Genomic DNA, 19,522 nt, shown 5'->3' on the forward strand with positions numbered 1-19,522 from the left:
AGTCACAATGCCGACTTAAGTACAAGAGGACTGACACTCTAACTTTCTATGATTTGAACCCCTTCTGTGAGTCCAGTTTTAGATTCCTATTCTTCACTTCAGGTTTACTGTATCCCTTGGACCTTCTTATTGACGATGAAACAAAGAAAGTGCATTCGATTTTAATACAAAAGGCACAATGCCGACTTAAGTACAAGAGGAAAGACACTCTAAGTTTCTATGATTTGAACTTCTCCTGTGAGTTTAGTTTTAGATTCCGCTGCTGCACATCAGGTTGACTGTATACCTTATACCTTCTTATTGACGATGATGCACAGAAATTGCAACCAAATTTAATACAAAAGGCACAATGCCGACTTAAGTACAAAAGGACTGACACTCTAACTTTCTATGATTTGAACCTCTCCTGTGAGTCCAGTTTTAGATTCCGTTGCTTCCATTCAGGTTAGCTGTATCCCTTGAACCTTCTTATTAACGACGAAACACAGAAATAGCATCCGAATTTAATACAAATGGCACAATGCCGACTTAAGTACGAGAGGACTGACAATCTAATTTTCTATGATTTGATCCTCTCCTGTGAGTCCAGTTTTAGATTCCCATGCTTCACTTCTGGTTTACTGTATCCCTTGGACCTTCTTATTAACGATGAAACACAGATATTGCATCCGAATTTAATACAAAAGTCACAATGTCGACTTAAGTACAAGGGGACTGACACTCTAATTTTCTATGATTTGAACCTCTCCTGTGAGTCCAGTTTTAGATTCCAATGCTTTATTTCAGGTTTACTGTATCCCTTGGACCCTCTTATTGACGATGAAACACAGAATTTGCATCCGAATTTAATACAATGGTCACAATGCCGAATTAGGTACAAGAGGACTGACACTCTAACTTTCTATGATTTGAACCGCTCCTGTGAGTCCAGTTTTCGATTCCGATGCCTCACTTGAGGTTTACTGTATCCCTTGGACCTTCTTATTGACGATGAAACACAGAAAGTGCATCCGAATTTCATACAAAAGTCACAATGCCGACTTAAGTACAAGACGACTGACACTCTATCTTTCTATGATTTGATCCTCTCCTGTGAGTCCAGTTTTCGATTCCGATGCATCACGTCAGGTTTACTGTATCCCTTGGACCTTCTTATTGACGATGAAACACAGAGACTGCATCCGAATTTAATACAAAAGTCACAATGCCGACTTAAGTACAAAATGGACTGACACTCTAACTTTCTATGATTTGAACCTCTCCTGTGAGTCCAGGTTTAGATTCCGATGCTACACTTCAGGTTTACTGTATTCCTTGGACCTTCTTATTGACGATGATACATAGAAATTGCATTCGAATTTAATACAAAAGTCTCAAAGCCGACTTAAGTACAAGAGGACTGACACTCTCACTTTCTATGATTTGAACCTCTCCTGTCAGTCCAGTTTTAGATTCCGATGCTTCACTTCAGGTTTATTGTATCCCTTGATCCTTCTTATTGACGATGAAACATAGAAATTGCATCTGAATTTTAATACGAAAGTCACAATGCCGACATAAGTACAAGAGGACTGACACTCTAACTTTCTATGATTTGAACCCCTCCCGTGAGTACAGTTTTAGATTCCGATACTTCACATCAGGTTTACTGTATCCCTTGGACCTTCTTATTGGCGATGAAACATAGAAAGTGCATCCGATTTTAATACAAAAGGCACAATGCCGACTTAAGTACAAGTGGAATGACATTCTAACTTTCTATGATTTGAACCTCTCCTGTGTGTTAAGTTTTAGATTCCGTTGCTGCACATCAGGTTTACTGTATACCTTATACCTTCTTATTGACGATGATGCACAGAAATTGCATCCGAATTTAATACAATTGTCACAATGCCGACTTAAGTACTAGAGGACTGACACTCTAACCTTCTATGATTTGAACCTCTCCGGTGAGTCCTGTTTTAGATTCCGATGTTGCACTTCAGGTTTACTGTATCCCTTGGACCTTCTTATTGACGACGAAACACAGAAATTGCATTCGAATTTAATACAAAAAACTCAAAGCCGACTTAAGTACAAGAGGACTGACACTCTAACTTTCTATGATTTGAACCTCCCTGTGAGTCCAGTTTTGGAAACCGATGCTTCACTTTTGGTTTACTATATCCCTTGTACCTTCTTATTGACGATGAAGCACAGAAATTGCATCCGAATTTAATACAAATGTCACAATGCCGACTTAACTACAAGAGGACTGACACTCTATCTTTCTATGATTTGAACCTCTCCTGTGAGTCCAGTTTTAGATTCCGATGCTTCACTTCAGGTTTACTGTATCCCTTGGACTTTCTTATTAACGATGAAACACAGAAATTGCATCCGAATTTAATACAAAAGTCACAATGCCGACTTAAGTACAACTGGACTGACACTCTAACTTTCTATGATTTGAACCTCTCCTGTGAGTCCAGTTTTAGATTCCGATGCTTCATTTCAGGTTTACTGTATTCCTTGGACCTTCTTATTGACGATGAAACACAGAAAATGCATCCGAATTTAATACAATGGTGACAATGCCGACTTAAGTACAAGAGGACTGAAACTCTAACTTTATATGATTTGAACCGCTCCTGTGAGTCCAGTTTTCGATTCCGATGCCTCACTTCAGGTTTACTGTATCCCTTGGACCTTCTTACTGACGATCAAACACAGAAATTGCATCCGAATTTCATACAAAAGTCACAATCCCGACTTAAGTACAAAAGGACTGACACTCTAACTTTCTATGATTTGAACCTCTCCTGTGAGTCCAGTTTTAGATTCGGATGCTACACTTCAGGTTTACTGTATCCCTTGGACCTTCTTATTGACGATGAAACACAGAAATTGCATTCGAATTTAATACAAAAGTCTCAAAGCCGACTTAAGTACAAGAGGACTGACACTCTCACTTTCTATGATTTGAACCTCTCCAGTCAGTCTAGTTTCAGATTCCGATGCTTCACTTCAGGTTTACTGTATCCCTTGGTCCTTCTTATTGACTATGAAACACAGAAATTGCATCCGAATTTAATACAAAAGTCACAATCCCGACTTAAGTACAAAAGGACTGACACTCTAACTTTCTATGATTTGAACCCCTCCTGTGAGTTTAGTTTTAGATTCCGCTGCTGCACATCAGGTTTACTGTATTCCTTATACCTTCTTATTGACGATGTTGCACAGAAACTGCATCCGAATTTAATACAAAAGGCACAATGCCGACTTAAGTACAAGAGGACTGACACTCGAACTTTCTATCATTTGACCTCTCTTGTGACTCCAATTTTACAATCCGATGCTTTACTTCAGGTTTACTGTATCCCTTGGACCTTCTTATTGACGATAAAACACAGAAATTGCATCCGAATTTAATACAAAAGGCACAATGCCGACTTAAGTACAAGAGGACTGACACTCTAACTTTCTATGATTTGAACAATTCCTGTGAGTCCAGTTTTAGATTCCGATGCTTCACTTCAGGTTTACTGTATCCCTTGGACCTTCTTATTGACGATGAAACACAGAAATTGCATCCGAATTTAATACAAAAGTCACAATGCCGACTTAAGTACAAGTTCACTGACACTCTAACTTTCTATGATTTGAACCTCTCCTGTGAGTCCAGTTTTAGATTCCGATGCTTCATTTCAGGTTTACTGTATCCCTTGGACCTTCTTATTGACGATGAAACACAGAAATTGCATCCGATTTTAATACAATGGTGACAATGCCGACTTAAGTACAAGAGGACTGACACTCTAACTTTCTATGATTTGAACCGCTCCTGTGAGTCCAGTTTTCGATTCCGATGCCTCACTTCAGGTTTACTGTATCCCTTGGACCTTCTTACTGACGATCAAACACAGAAATTGCATCCGAATTTCATACAAAAGTCACAATGCCGACTTAAGTACAAGAGGACTGTCACTCTATCTTTCTATGATTTGAACCTCTCCTGTGAGTCCAGTTTTCGATTCCGATGCTTCACTTCAGGTTTACTGCATCCCTTGGACCTTCTTATTGACGATGAAACACTGAAATTGCATCCGAATTTAATACAAAAGTCACAATGCCGACTTAAGTACAAAAGGACTGACACTCTAACTTTCTATGATTTGAACCTCTCCTGTGAGTCCAGTTTTAGATTCCGATGCTACACTTCAGGTTTACTGTATCCCTTGGACCTTCTTATTGACGATGAAACACAGAAATTGCAGTCGAATTTAATACAAAAGTCTCAAAGCCGACTTAAGTACAAGAGGACTGACACTCTCACTTTCTATGATTTGAACCTCTCCTGTGAGTCCAGTTTTAGATTCCGTTGCTTCCATCCAGGTTAGCTGTATCCCTTGAACCTTCTTATTAACGACGAAACACAGAAATTGCATCCGAATTTAATACAAATGGCACGTTGCCGACTTAAGTACAAGAGGACTGACAATCTAATTTTCTATGATTTGATACTCTCCTGTGAGTCCAGTTTTAGATTACGATGCTTCACTTCTGGTTTACTGTATCCCTTGGACCTTCTTATTGACGATGAAACACAGAGACTGCATCCGAATTTAATACAAAAGTCACAATGCCGACTTAAGTACAAAATGGACTGACACTCAAACTTTCTATGGTTTGAACCTCTCCTGTGAGTCCAGTTTTAGATTCCGATGCTACACTTCAGGTTTACTGTATCCCTTGGACCTTCTTATTGACGATGAAACACAGAAATTGCATTCGAATTTAATACAAAAGTCTCAAAGCCGACTTAAGTACAAGAGGACTGACACTCTCCATTTCTATGATTTGAACGTCTCCTGTTAGTCCAGTTTTAGATTCCGATGCTTCACTTCAGGTTTACTGTATCCCTTGATCCTTCTTATTGACGATGAAACATAGAAATTGCATCTGAATTTAATACGAAAGTCACAATGCCGACTTAAGTACAAGAGGACTGACACTCTAACTTTCTATGATTTGAACCTCTCCTGTGTGTTTAGTTTTAGATTCCGTTGCTGCACATCAGGTTTACTGTATACCTTATACCTTCTTATTGACGATGATGCACAGAAATTGCATCCGAATTTAATACAATGGTCACAATGCCGACTTAAGTACAAGAGGACTGACTCTCTAACCTTCTATGATTTGAACCTGTCCTGTGAGTCCAGTTTTAGATTCCGATGTTGCACTTCAGGTTTACTGTATGCCTTGGACCTTCTTATTGACGATGAAACACAGAAATTGCATTCGACTTTAATACAAAAGTCTCAAAGCCGACTTAAGTACAAGAGGACTGACACTCTATCTTTCTATGATTTGAACCTCTCCTGTGAGTCCAGTTTTAGATTCCGATGCTTCACTTCAGGTTTGCTGTATCCCTTGGACCTTCTTATTAACGATGAAACGCCGATATTGCATCCGAATTTAATATAAAAGGCACAATGCCGACTTAAGTACAAGAGGACTGACACTCTAACTTACTATGATTTGAACCTCTCCTGTGAGTCCAGTTTTAGATTCCGATGCTTCATTTCAGGTTTACTGTATCCCTTGGGCCTTCTTATTGACGATGAAACACAGAAATTGCATCCGAATTTAATACAATGGTCACAATGCCGACTTAAGTTTAAGAGGACTGACACTCTAACTTTCTATAATTTGAACCTCTCCTGTGAGTCCGGTTTTAGATTCCGATGCTACACTTGAGGTTTACTGTATCCCTTGGAATTTCTTATTGACGATGAAACACAGAAATTGCATCCGAATTTAATACAAAAGTCTCAAAGCCGACTTAAGTACAAGAGAACTGACACTCTCACTTTCTATGATTTGAACCTCTCCTGTCAGTCTAGTTTTAGATTCCGATGCTTCACTTCAGGTTTACTGTATCCCTTGGTCCTTCTTTATGACGATGAAACACAGAAATTGCATCTGAATTTAGTACAAAAGTCACAATGCCTACTTAAGTACAAGAGGACTGACACTCTAACTTTCTATGATTTGAACCTCTCCTGTGAGTTTAGTTTTAGATTCCGCTGCTGCACATCAGGTTTACTGTATACCTTATACCTTCTTATTGACGATGATGCACAGAAATTGCATCCGAATTTAACACAAAAGGCACAATGCCGACTTAAGTACAAGAGGACTGACACTCTAACTTTCTATGGTTTGAACCTCTCCTGTGAATCCAGTTTTAGATTCCGATGCTTCACTTCAGGTTTACTGTATCCCTTGGACCATCTTATTAACGTTGAATTACAGACATTGCATCCGAATTTGATACAAAAGGCACAATCCCAACTTAAGTACAAGAATACTGACACTCTAACTTTCTATGATTTGAACCTGTCCTGTGAGTGCAGTTATAGATTCCGATGCTTCACTTCAGGATTACTGTATCCCTTGGACCTTCTTATTGACGATGAAACACAGAGACTGCATCCAAATTTAATACAAAAGTCACAATGCCGACTTAAGTACAAAATGGACTGACACTCTAACTTTCTATGATTTGAACCTCTCCTGTGAGTCCAGTTTTAGATTCCGATGCTACACTTCAGGTTTACTGTATCCCTTGGCCCTTCTTATTGACGATGAAACATAGAAAGGGCATCCGAATTTAATACAAAAGACACAATGCCGACTTAAGTACAAGTGGAATGACATTCTAACTTTATTTGATTCGAACCTCTCCTGTGTGTTTAGTTTTAGATTCCGTTGCTGCACATCAGGTTTACTGTATACCTTATACCTTCTTATTGACGATGATGCACAGAAATTGCATCCGAATTTAATACAATGGTCACAATGCCGACTTAAGTACAAGAGGACTGACTCTCTAACCTTCTATGATTTGAACCTGTCCTGTGAGTCCAGTTTTAGATTCCGATGTTGCACTTCAGGTTTACTGTATGCCTTGGACCTTCTTATTGACGATGAAACACAGAAATTGCATTCGACTTTAATACAAAAGTCTCAAAGCCGACTTAAGTACAAGAGGACTGACACTCTAACTTTCTATGATTTGAACCTCCCTGTGAGTCCAGTTTTTGAATCCGATGCTTCACTTCGGGTTTACTATATCCCTTGTACCTTCTTATTGACGAAGAAGCACAGAAATTGCATCCGAATTTAATACAAATGTCACAATGCCGACTTAAGTACAAGAGGACTGACACTCTATCTTTCTATGATTTGAACCTCTCCTGTGAGTCCAGTTTTAGATTCCGATGCTTCACTTCAGGTTTGCTGTATCCCTTGGACCTTCTTATTAACGATGAAACGCCGATATTGCATCCGAATTTAATATAAAAGTCACAATGCCGACTTAAGTACAAGAGGACTGACACTCTAACTTACTATGATTTGAACCTCTCCTGTGAGTCCAGTTTTAGATTCCGATGCTTCATTTCAGGTTTACTGTATCCCTTGGACCTTCTTATTGACGATGAAACACAGAAATTGCATCCGAATTTAATACAATGGTCACAATGCCGACTTAAGTTTAAGAGGACTGACACTCTAACTTTCTATGATTTGAACCTCTCCTGTGAGTCCGGTTTTAGATTCCGATGCTACACTTGAGGTTTACTGTATCCCTTGGAATTTCTTATTGACGATGAAACACAGAAATTGCATTCGAATTTAATACAAAAGTCTCAAAGCCGACTTAAGTACAAGAGAACTGACACTCTCACTTTCTATGATTTGAACCTCTCCTGTCAGTCTAGTTTTAGATTCCGATGCTTCACTTCAGGTTTACTGTATCCCTTGGTCCTTCTTATTGACGATGAAACACAGAAATTGCATCTGAATTTAGTACAAAAGTCACAATGCCTACTTAAGTACAAGAGGACTGACACTCTAACTTTCTATGATTTGAACCTCTCCTGTGAGTTTAGTTTTAGATTCCGCTGCTGCACATCAGGTTTACTGTATACCTTATACCTTCTTATTGACGATGATGCACAGAAATTGCATCCGAATTTAACACAAAAGGCACAATGCCGACTTAAGTACAAGAGGACTGACGCTCTAACTTTCTATGGTTTGAACCTCTCCTGTGAATCCAGTTTTAGATTCCGATGCTTCACTTCAGGTTTACTGTATCCCTTGGACCATCTTATTAACGTTGAATTACAGACATTGCATCCGAATTTGATACAAAAGGCACAATCCCAACTTAAGTACAAGAATACTGACACTCTAACTTTCTATGATTTGAACCTGTCCTGTGAGTCCAGTTTTAGATTCCGATGCTTCACTTCAGGATTACTGTATCCCTTGGACCTTCTTATTGACGATGAAACACAGAGACTGCATCCGAATTTAATACAAAAGTCACAATGCCGACTTAAGTACAAAATGGACTGACACTCTAACTTTCTATGATTTGAACCTCTCCTGTGAGTCCAGTTTTAGATTCCGATGCTACACTTCAGGTTTACTGTATCCCTTGGCCCTTCTTATTGACGATGAAACATAGAAAGGGCATCCGAATTTAATACAAAAGACACAATGCCGACTTAAGTACAAGTGGAATGACATTCTAACTTTATTTGATTCGAACCTCTCCTGTGTGTTTAGTTTTAGATTCCGTTGCTGCACATCAGGTTTACTGTATACCTTATACCTTCTCATTGACGATGATGCACAGAAATTGCATCCGAATTTAATACAATGGTCACAATGCCGACTTAAGTACAAGAGGACTGACTCTCTAACCTTCTATGATTTGAACCTCCATGTGAGTCCAGTTTTGGAATCCGATGCTTCACTTCGGGTTTACTATATCCCTTGTACCTTCTTATTGACGATGAAGCACAGAAATTGCATCCGAATTTAATACAAATGTCACAATGCCGACTTAAGTACAAGAGGACTGACACTCTATCTTACTATGATTTGAACCTCTCCTGTGAGTTTAGTTTTAGATTCTGATGCTTCACTTCAGGTTTACTGTATCCCTTGGACCTTCTTATTAACGATGAAACGCAGATATTGCATCCGAATTTAATACAAAAGGCACAATGCCGACTTAAGTACAAGAGGACTGACATTCTAATTTTCTATGATTTCAACCTCTCCTGTGAGTCCAGTTTTAGATTCCGATGCTTCATTTCAGGTTTACTGTATCCCTTGGACCTTCTTATTGACGATGAAACACAGAAATTGCATCCGAATTTAATACAAAAGTCACAATCCCGACTTAAGTACAAAAGGACTGACACTCTAACTTTCTATGATTTGAACCTCTCCTGTGAGTCCAGTTTTAGATTCCGATGCTACACTTCAGGTTTACTGTATCCCTTGGACTTTCTTATTGACGATGAAACACAGAAATTACAATCGAATTTAATACAAAAGTCTCAAAGCCGACTTAAGTACAAGAGGACTGATACTCTCACTTTCTATGATTTGAACCTCTCCTGTCAGTCTAGTTTTAGATTCCGATGCTTCACTTCAGGTTTACTATATCCCTTGGTCCTTCTTATTGTCGATGAAACACAGAAATTGGATCTGAATTTAGTACAAAAGTCACAATGCCTACTTAAGTACAAGAGGACTGACACTCTAACTTTCTATGGTTTGAAACTCTCCTGTGAGTCCAGTTTTAGATTCTGATGCTTCACTTCAGGTTTACTGTATCCCTTGGACCCTCTTATTGACGATGAACCATAGAAATTGCATCCGAATTTAACACAAAAGGCACAATGCCGACATATGTACAAGAGGACTGACAATCTAACTATCTATGATTTGAACCTCTAGTGTGAGTCCAGTTTTAGATTCCGGTGCTTCTCTTCAGGTTTACTGTATCCCTTGGTTCTTCTTAATGACGATGAAACACAGAAATTGCATCCGAAGTTAATACAAAAGGCACAATGCCGACATAAGTACAAGAGGACTGACACTCTAAATTTCTATGATTTGAACCTCTCCTGTGAGTCCAGTTTTGGATTCTGATGCTTCACTTCAGGTTTACTGTATCCCTTGGACCTTCTTATTGACGAAGAAACACAGAAATTGCAACCGATATTAATTCAAAAGTCACTATGCCGACTTAAGTACAAGAAGACTGACACTCTAACTTTCTATTATTTGCACCTCTCCTGTGAGTCCAGTTTTAGATTCCGATGCTTCACTTCAGGTTTAGTGTATCCCTTGGACCTTCTTATTGACGATGAAACACAGAAATTGCATACGAATGTAATACAAAAGTCACAATGCCGACCTTAGTATAAGAGGACTGACACTCTAACTTTCTATGATTTGAACCTCTCCTGTGAGTCCAGTTTTTGATTCCGATGCTTCACTTCAGGTTTACTGTATCCCTTGGACCATCGTATTGACGATGAAACACAGAAATTGCATCCGAATTTAACACAAAACTCACAATGCCGACTTAAGTACAAGAGGACTGACACTCTAACATTCTATGGTTTGAACCTCTCCTGTGAATCCAGTTTTAGATTCCGATGCTTCACTTCAGGTTTACTGTATCCCTTGGACCATCTTATTAACGTTGAAACACAGAAATTGCATCCGAACTTAATACAAAAGGCACAAAGCCGACTTAAGTACAAGAGGACTGACACCCTAACTTTCTATGATTTGAACCTCCCTTGTGAATCCAGTTTTATATTCCGATGCTTCACTTCAGGATTACTGTGTCCCTTGGACCTTCTTATTAACGATGAAGCACAGAAATTGCATCCGAATTTAACACAAAAGGCACAATGCTGACATATGTACAAGAGGACTGACACTCTAACTATCTATGATTTGAACCTCTAGTGTGAGTCCAGTTTTAGATTCCAGTGCTTCACTTCAGGTTTACTGTATCCCTTGGATCTTCTTAATAACGATGAAACACAGAAATTGCATCCGAATTTAATACAAAAGTCACAATGCCGTCTTAAGTACAAGAGGACTGACACTCTCACTTTCTATGATTTGAACCTCTCCTGTGAGTCCAGTTTTAGCTTTCGATGCTTCACTTCAGGTATACTGTATCCCTTGGACCTTCTTATTGACGATGAAGCACCGAAATTGCATACGAATGTAATACAAAAGTCACAATGCCGACCTTAGTACAAGAGGACTGACACTCTAACTTTCTGTGATTTGAACCTCACCTGTGAGTCCAATTTTAGATTCCGATGCTTCACTTCAGGTATACTGTATCCCTTGGACCTTCTTATTGACGATGAAGCACAGAAATTGCGTCCAAACTTAATACAAAAGTCACAATGCCGACTTCAGTACAAGAGGACTGACACTCTCATTTTCTGTGACATGAACCTCTCCTGTGAGTCCACATTTCGATTCCGATGCTTCACTTCAGGTTTACTGTATCCCTTGGACCTTCTTATTGACGATGAAACACAGAAATTGCATCCGCATTTAAAACAAAATTCACAATGCCGACTTAAGTACAAGCGGACTGACACTCTCACTTTCTATCATTTTAACCTCTCCTGTGAGTTTAGTTTTCGATTCCGATGCTTCACTTCATGTTTACTGTATCCCTTGGACCTTCTTATTGACGATGAAACACAGAAATTGCATCCGAATTTAATACAATAGTCACAATGCCGACTTAAGTACAAGCGGGCTGACATTCTCACTTTCTATGATTTGAACCTCTCCTGTGAGTCCAGTTTTCGATTCCGATGCTTCACTTCAGGTTTACTGCATCCCTTTGTCCTTCTTATTGACGATGAAGCACAGAAATTGCATCCGAATTTAATACAAAAGTCACAATGCCGACTTAAGTACAAGAGGAATGACACTCTAACATTCTGTGATTTGAAGCGCTCCTGTGTGTCCAGTTTTCGATTCCGATGCTTCACTTCAGGTTTACTGTATCCCTTGGACCTTCTTATTGACGATGAAACACAGAAATTGCATCGGAATTAAATACAAAAGTCTCAATGCCGACTTAAGTACAATAGGACTGACAGTCTAAATTTCAATGATTTGAAGCTCTCCTGTGAGTCCAGTTTTAGATTACGATGCTCCACTTCAGGTTTACTGTATCCCTTGGACCTTCGTATTGACGATGAAACACAGATATTGCATCCGAAATTAATACAATAGTCACAATGCCGACTTAAGTACAAGAGAACTGACACTCTAACTTTATATGTTTTATACCTCTCCTGTGAGTCCAGTTTTAGATTCCGATACTTCACTTCAGGTTTACTGTATCCCTTGGACCTTCTTATTAACGATGAAACACAGAAATTACATCCGAATTTAATGCAAATGTCTCAATGCCGACTTAAGTACAAGAGGACTGACACTCTAAATTTCTATGATTTGAACCCCTCCTGTGAGTCCAGTTTTAGATTCCGATACTTCACTTCAGGTTTACTGTATCTCTTGGACCTTCGTATTGACGATGAAACACAGAAATTGCATCCCAATTTTATACAAAAGTCACAATTCCGACTTAAGTACAAGAGGACTGACACTCCAACTTTCTGTGATTTGAACCTCTCCTGTGAGTCCAGGTTTAGATTCCGATGCTTCACTTCAGGTTTACTGTATCCCTTGGACCCTCTTATTAACGATGAAACACAGAAATTTCATCCGAATTTAATACAAAAGGCAGAATGCCGACTTAAGTACAAGAGGTTTGACACTCTAACTTTCTATGATTTGAACCTCTCCTGTGAGTCCAGTTTTAGATTCCGATGCTTCACTTCAGGTTTACTGTATTCCTTGGACCTTCTTATAGACGATGAAACACAGAAATTGCATCCGAATTTAATACAAAGGTCACAATGCCGACTTAAGTACAAGAGGACAGACACTTAAACTTTCTATGATTTGAACCTCTCCTGTGAGTCCAGTTTTAGATTCCGATGCTACACTTCAGGTTTACTGTATCCCTTGGACCTTCTTATTGACGATGAAACGCAGAAATTGCATACGAATGTAATACAAAAGTCACAATGCCGACCTTAGTACTAGAGGACAGACACTCTAACTTTCTATGATTTTAACCTCTCCTGTGGGCCCAGTTTTAGATTCCGATGCTTCACTTCAGGTTTACTGTATCCCTTTTACCTTCTTATTAACGATGAAGCACAGAAATTGCATCCGAACTTAACACAAAAGGCACAATGCCGACTTAAGTACAAGAAAATTGACACTCTAACTTTCTATGATTTGAATATCTCCTGTGAGTCCAGTTTTAGATTCCGATCCTACGCTTCAGGTTTACTGTATCCCTCGGACCTCCTTATTGTCAATGAAACACAGATATTGCATCCGAAATTAATACAAAAATCACAATGCCGTCTTAAGTACAGGAGGTCTGACACTCTAACTTTCTGAGATTTGAACCTCTCCTGTGAGTCCAGTTTCAGATTCCGATGCTTCACTTCAGGTTTACTGTATCCCTTGGACCTTCTTATTAACAATGAAGCACAGAAATTACATCCGAATTTAATACAAAAGGCACCATGCCGACTTAAGTACAAGAGGACTGACACTCTAACTTTCTGTGATTTGAACCTCTCCTGTGAGTCCAGTTTTCGATTCCGATGCTTTACTTCAGGTTTACTGTATCCCTTGGACCATCTTATTCACGATGGAACACAGAAATATCATCCGAATTTAATACAATAGTCACAATGACGACTTAAGTACAAGCGGACTGACACTCTCACTTTCTATGATTTGAACCCCTCCTGTGAGTCCAGTTTTACATTCCGATGCTTCACTTCAGGTTTACTGTATCCCTTGGACCTTCGTATTGACGATGAAACACAGAAATTGCATCCGAATTTAATACAAAAGGCACAATGTCGACTTAAGTACAAGAGGACTGACACTCTAACTTTCTATGATTTTAACCTCTCCTGTGAGTCCAGTTTTAGATTCCGATGCCTCGCTTTAGGAGTACTGTATAACTTGGACCTACGTATTACCGATGAAACACAGAAATTGCATACGAATTTAATGCAAAAGTTACAATGCCGACTTAAGTACAACACGACTGAAACTCTAACTTTCTATGATTTGAACCTCTCCTGTGAGTCCAGTTTTAGATTCTGATGCTTCACTTCAGATTTACTGTATCCCTTGCACCTTCGTATTAACGATGAAGCACAGAAATTGCATCCGAATTTAATACAAAAGTCACAATGCCGACTTAAGTACAAGAGGAATGACACTCTAACATTCTGTGATTTGAACCGCTCCTGTGTGTCCAGTTTTCGATTCCGATGCTTCACTTCAGGTTTACTGTATCAATTGGACCTTCTTATTCACGATGAAACACAGAAATTGCATCGGAATTAAATACAAAAGTCTCAATGCCGACTTAAGTACAATAGGACTGACAGTCTAAATTTCTATGATTTGAACCTCTCCTGTGAGTCCAGTTTTAGATTACGATGCTCCACTTCAGGTTTACTGTATCCCTTGGAACTTCTTATTGACGATGAAACACAGATATTGCATCCGAAATTAATACAATAGTCACAATGCCGACTTAAGTACAAGAGAACTGATACTCTAACTTTCTATGTTTTATACCCCTCCTGTGAGTCCAGTTTTAGATTCCGATACTTCACTTCAGGTTTACTGTATCCCTTGGACCTTCTTATTAACGATGAAACACAGAAATTACATCCGAATTTAATGCAAATGTCTCAATGCCGACTTAAGTACAAGAGGAGTGACACTCTAAATTTCTATGATTTGAACCCCTCCTGTGAGTCCAGTTTCAGATTCCGATACTTAACTTCAGGTTTACTGTATCCCTTGGACCTTCGTATTGACGATGAAACACAGAAATTGCATCCGAATTTTATACAAAAGTCACAATTCCGACTTAAGTACAAGTGGACTGACACTCTAACTTTCTGTGATTTGAACCTCTCCTGTGAGTCCAGTTTTAGATTCTGATGCTTCACTTCAGGTTTACTGTATCCCTTGGACCTTCTTATTGACGATGAAACACAGAAATTGCATACGAATGTAATACAAAAGTCACAATGCCGACCTTAGTACTAGAGGACTGACACTCTAACTTTCTATGATTTTAACCTCTCCTGTGAGTCCAGTTTTAGATTCCGATGCTTCACTTCAGGTTTACTGTATCCCTTGAACCTTCTTATTAACGATGAAACACAGAAATTGCATCCGAATTTAATACAATAGCACAATGCCGACTTAAGTACAACAGGACTGACACTCTAACTTTCTATGATTTTAACCTCTCCTGTGAGTCCAGTTTTAGATTCCGATGCCTCGCTTCAGGTGTACTGTATCCCTTGGACCTACGTATTACCGATGAAACACAGAAATTGCATACGAATTTAATACAAAACTTACAATGCCGACTTAAGTACAAGACGACTGAAACTCTAACTTTCTATGATTTGAACCTCTCCTGTGAGTCCAGTTTTAGATTCTGATGCTTCACTTCAGATTTACTGTATCCCTTGCACATTCTTATTAACGATGAAGCACAGAAATTGCATCCGAATTTAACACAAAAGGCACAATGCAGACTTAAGTACAAGAGAACTGACACTCTAACTTTCTATGATTTGAATATCTCCTGTGAGTCCAGTTTTAGATTCCGATCCTACGCTTCAGGTTTACTGTATCCCTTGGACCTCCTTATTGTCGATGAAACACAGATATTGCATCCGAATTTAATACAAAAGTCGCAATGCCGTCTTAAGTACAGGAGGTCTGACACTCTAACTTTCTATGATTTGAACCTCTCCTGTGAGTCCAGTTTTAGATTCCGATGCTTCACTTCAGGTTTACTGTATCCCTTGGACCTTCTAATTAACGATGAAGCACAGAAATTGCATCCGAATTTAATACAAAAGGCACCATGCCGACTTAAGTACAAGAGGACTGACACTCTAACTCTCTGTGATTTGTACCTCTCCTGTGTGTACAGTTTTCGATTCCGATGCTTTACTTCAGGTTTACTGTATCCCTTGGACCTTCTTATTAACGATGAAGCACAGAAATTGCATCCGAATTTAATACAAAAGGCACCATGCCGACTTAAGTACAAGAGGACTGACACTCTAACTTTCTGTGATTTGTACCTCTCCTGTGTGTACAGTTTTCGATTCCGATGCTTTACTTCAGGTTTACTGTATCCCTTGGACCTTCTTATTAACGATGAAACACAGAAAATGCATCCGAATTTAATACAAATAGCACAATGCCGACTTAAGTACAAGAGGACTGACACTCTAACTTTCTATGATTTTAACCTCTCCTGTGAGTACAGTTTTCGATTCCGATTCTTTACTTCAGGTTAACTGTATCCCTTGGACCTTCTTATTCACGATGAAACACAGAAATATCATCCGAATTTAATACAATAGTCACAATGCCGACTTAAGTACAAGCGGACTGACACTGTCACTTTCTATGATTTGAACCTCTTCTGTGAGTCCAGTTTTCGATTCCGATGCTTCACTTCAGGTTTACTGTATCCCTTGGATCTTCTTATTGACGATGAAACACAGAAATTGCATCCGAATTTAATAGAAAAGGCACAATGCCGACCTAAGTACAAGAAGACTGACACTCTAACTTTCTATGATATTAACCTCTCCTGTGAGTCCAGTTTTAGATTCCGATGCTTCACTTCAGGTTTACTGTATCCCTTGGACCTTCTTATTGACGATGAATTACAGAAATTGCATCCGAATTTAATACAAAAAACACAATGCCGACTTAAGTACAAGAGGACTGACACTCTAACTTTATATGATTTGAACCTCTCCTGTGAGTCCAGTTTTAGACTCCGATGCTTCACTTCAGGTTTACTGTATCCCTTGGTCCTTCTTACTGACGATGAAACACAGAATTGCATCCGAATTTAATACAAAAGGCACAATGCCGACTTAAGTACAAGAGGACTGACACTCTAACTTTCTATGATTTGAACCTCTCCTGTGAGTCCAGTTTTAGATTCCGATGCCTCGCTTCAGGTTTACTATATCCCTTGGACCTTCTTATTGACGATGAAACACAGAAATTGCATACGAATGTAATACAAAAGTCACAATGCCGACTTAAGTACAAGAGGACTGAAACTCTAACTTTCTATGATTTGAACCTCTCCTGTGAGTCCAGTTTTAGATTCTGATGCTTCACTTCAGATTTACTGTATCCCTTGGACCTTCTTATTAACGATGAAACACAGAAATTGCATCCGAATTTAATACAAAAGGCACAATGCCGACTTAAGTACAAGCGGACTGACACTCTAACTTTCTATGATTTGAACCTCTCCTGTGAGTCCAGTTTTTGATTCCGATGCTTCACTTCAGGTATACTGTATCCCTTGGACCTTCTTATTGACGATGAATTACAGAAATTGCATCCGAATTTAATACAAAAGTCACAATGCCGACTTAAGTACAAGAGGACTGACACTCTAACTTTCTATGATTTGAACCGCTCCTGTGAGTCCAGTTTTAGACTCCGATGCTTCACTTCAGGTTTACTGTATCCCTTGGACCTTCTTATTGACGATGAAACACAGAAATTGCATACAAATGTAATACAAAAGTCACAATGCCGACCTTAGTACTAGAGGAGTGACACTCTAACTTTCTTTGATTTTAACCTCTCCTAAGAGTCCAGTTTTAGATTCCGATGCTTCACTTCAGATTTGCTGTATCCCTTGGACCTCCTTATTAACGATGAAACACAGAAATTGCATCCGAATTTAATACAAAAGTCACAATGCCGACATAAGTACAAGAGGACTGACACTCTAACTTTCTATGATTTGAACCTCTCCTGTGAGTCCAGTTTTAGATTCCGATGCTTCACTTCAGGTTTACTGTATCCCTTGGACCTTCTTATTGACGATGAAGCACAGAAATTGCATCCGAATTTAATACAAAAGTCAGAATGCCGACTTAGGTACGAGAGGACTGACACTCCAACTTTTTGTGATTTGAACCTCTCCTGTGAGTCCAGTTTTCGATTCCGATGTTTCACTTCAGGTTTACTGTATACCTTGGACCATCTTATTGACGATGAAGCACAGAAATTGCATCCGAATTTAATACAAAATTCACAATGCCGACTTAAGTACAAGAGGACTGACACTCTAACTTTCTATGATTTGAACTCCTCCTGTGAGTCCAGTTTTAGATTCCGATGCTTCACTTCAGGTTTACTGTATCTCTTGGACCTTCTTATTGACGATGAAACACAGAAATTGCATCCGAAATTAATACAAAGGTCACAATGCCGACTTAAGTACAAGAGGACAGACACTTAAGCTTTCTATGATTTGAACCTCTCCTGTGAGTCAAGTTTAGATTCCGACGCCTCGCTTCAGGTGTACTGTATCCCTTGGACCTACGTATTACCGATGAAACACAGAAATTGCATACGAATTTAATGCAAAAGTTACAATGCCGACTTAAGTACAACACGACTGAAACTCTAACTTTCTATGATTTGAACCTCTCCTGTGAGTCCAGTTTTAGATTCTGATGCTTCACTTCAGATTTACTGTATCCCTGCACCTTCTTATTAACGATGAAGCACAGAAAGAGCATCCGAATTTAATACAAAAGGCACCATGCCGACTTAAGTAGAAGAGGACTGACACTCTAAGTTTCTGTGATTTGAACCTCTCCTGTGAGTCCAGTTTTCGATTCCGATGCTTCACTTCAGGTTTACTGTATCCCTTGGACCTTCTTATTCACGATGAAACACAGAAATATCATCCGAATTTAATACAATAGTCACAATGCCGACTTAAGTACAAGCGGACTGACACTGTCACTTGCTATGATTTAAACCTCTCCTGTGAGTCCAGTTTTCGATTCCAATGCTTCACTTCAGGTTTACTGTATCCCTTGGATCTTCTTATTGACGATGGAACACAGAAATTGCATCAGAATTGAATAGAAAAAGCACAATGCCGACCTAAGTACAAGAAGACTGACACTCTAACTTTCTATGATATTAACCTCTCCTGTGAGTCCAGCGTTAGATTCCGATGCTTCACTTCAGGTTTACTGTATCCCTTGTACCTTCTTATTGACGATGAATTACAGAAATTGCATCCGAATTTAATACAAAAGTCACAATGCCGACTTAAGTACAAGAGGACTGAAACTCTAACTTTCTATGATTTGAACCTCTCCTGTGAGTCCAGTTTTAGATTCTGATGCTTCACTTCAGATTTACTGTATCCCTTGGACCTTCTTATTAACGATGAAACGCAGAAATTGCAGCCGAGTTTAATACAAAAGGCACAATGCCGACTTAAGTACAAGCGGACTGACACTCTAACTTTCTATGATTTGAACCTCTCCTGTGAGTCCAGTTTTAGATTCCGATGCTTCACTTTAGGTTTACTGTATCCCTTGGACCTTATTATTGACGATGAAACACAGAAATTGCATCCGAAATTAATACAAAGGTCACAATGCCAACTTAAGTACAAGAGGAC

Source organism: Schistocerca americana, chromosome 10 (genome assembly GCF_021461395.2).
Source record: "Schistocerca americana isolate TAMUIC-IGC-003095 chromosome 10, iqSchAmer2.1, whole genome shotgun sequence".
Taxonomy (NCBI): domain Eukaryota; kingdom Metazoa; phylum Arthropoda; class Insecta; order Orthoptera; family Acrididae; genus Schistocerca; species Schistocerca americana.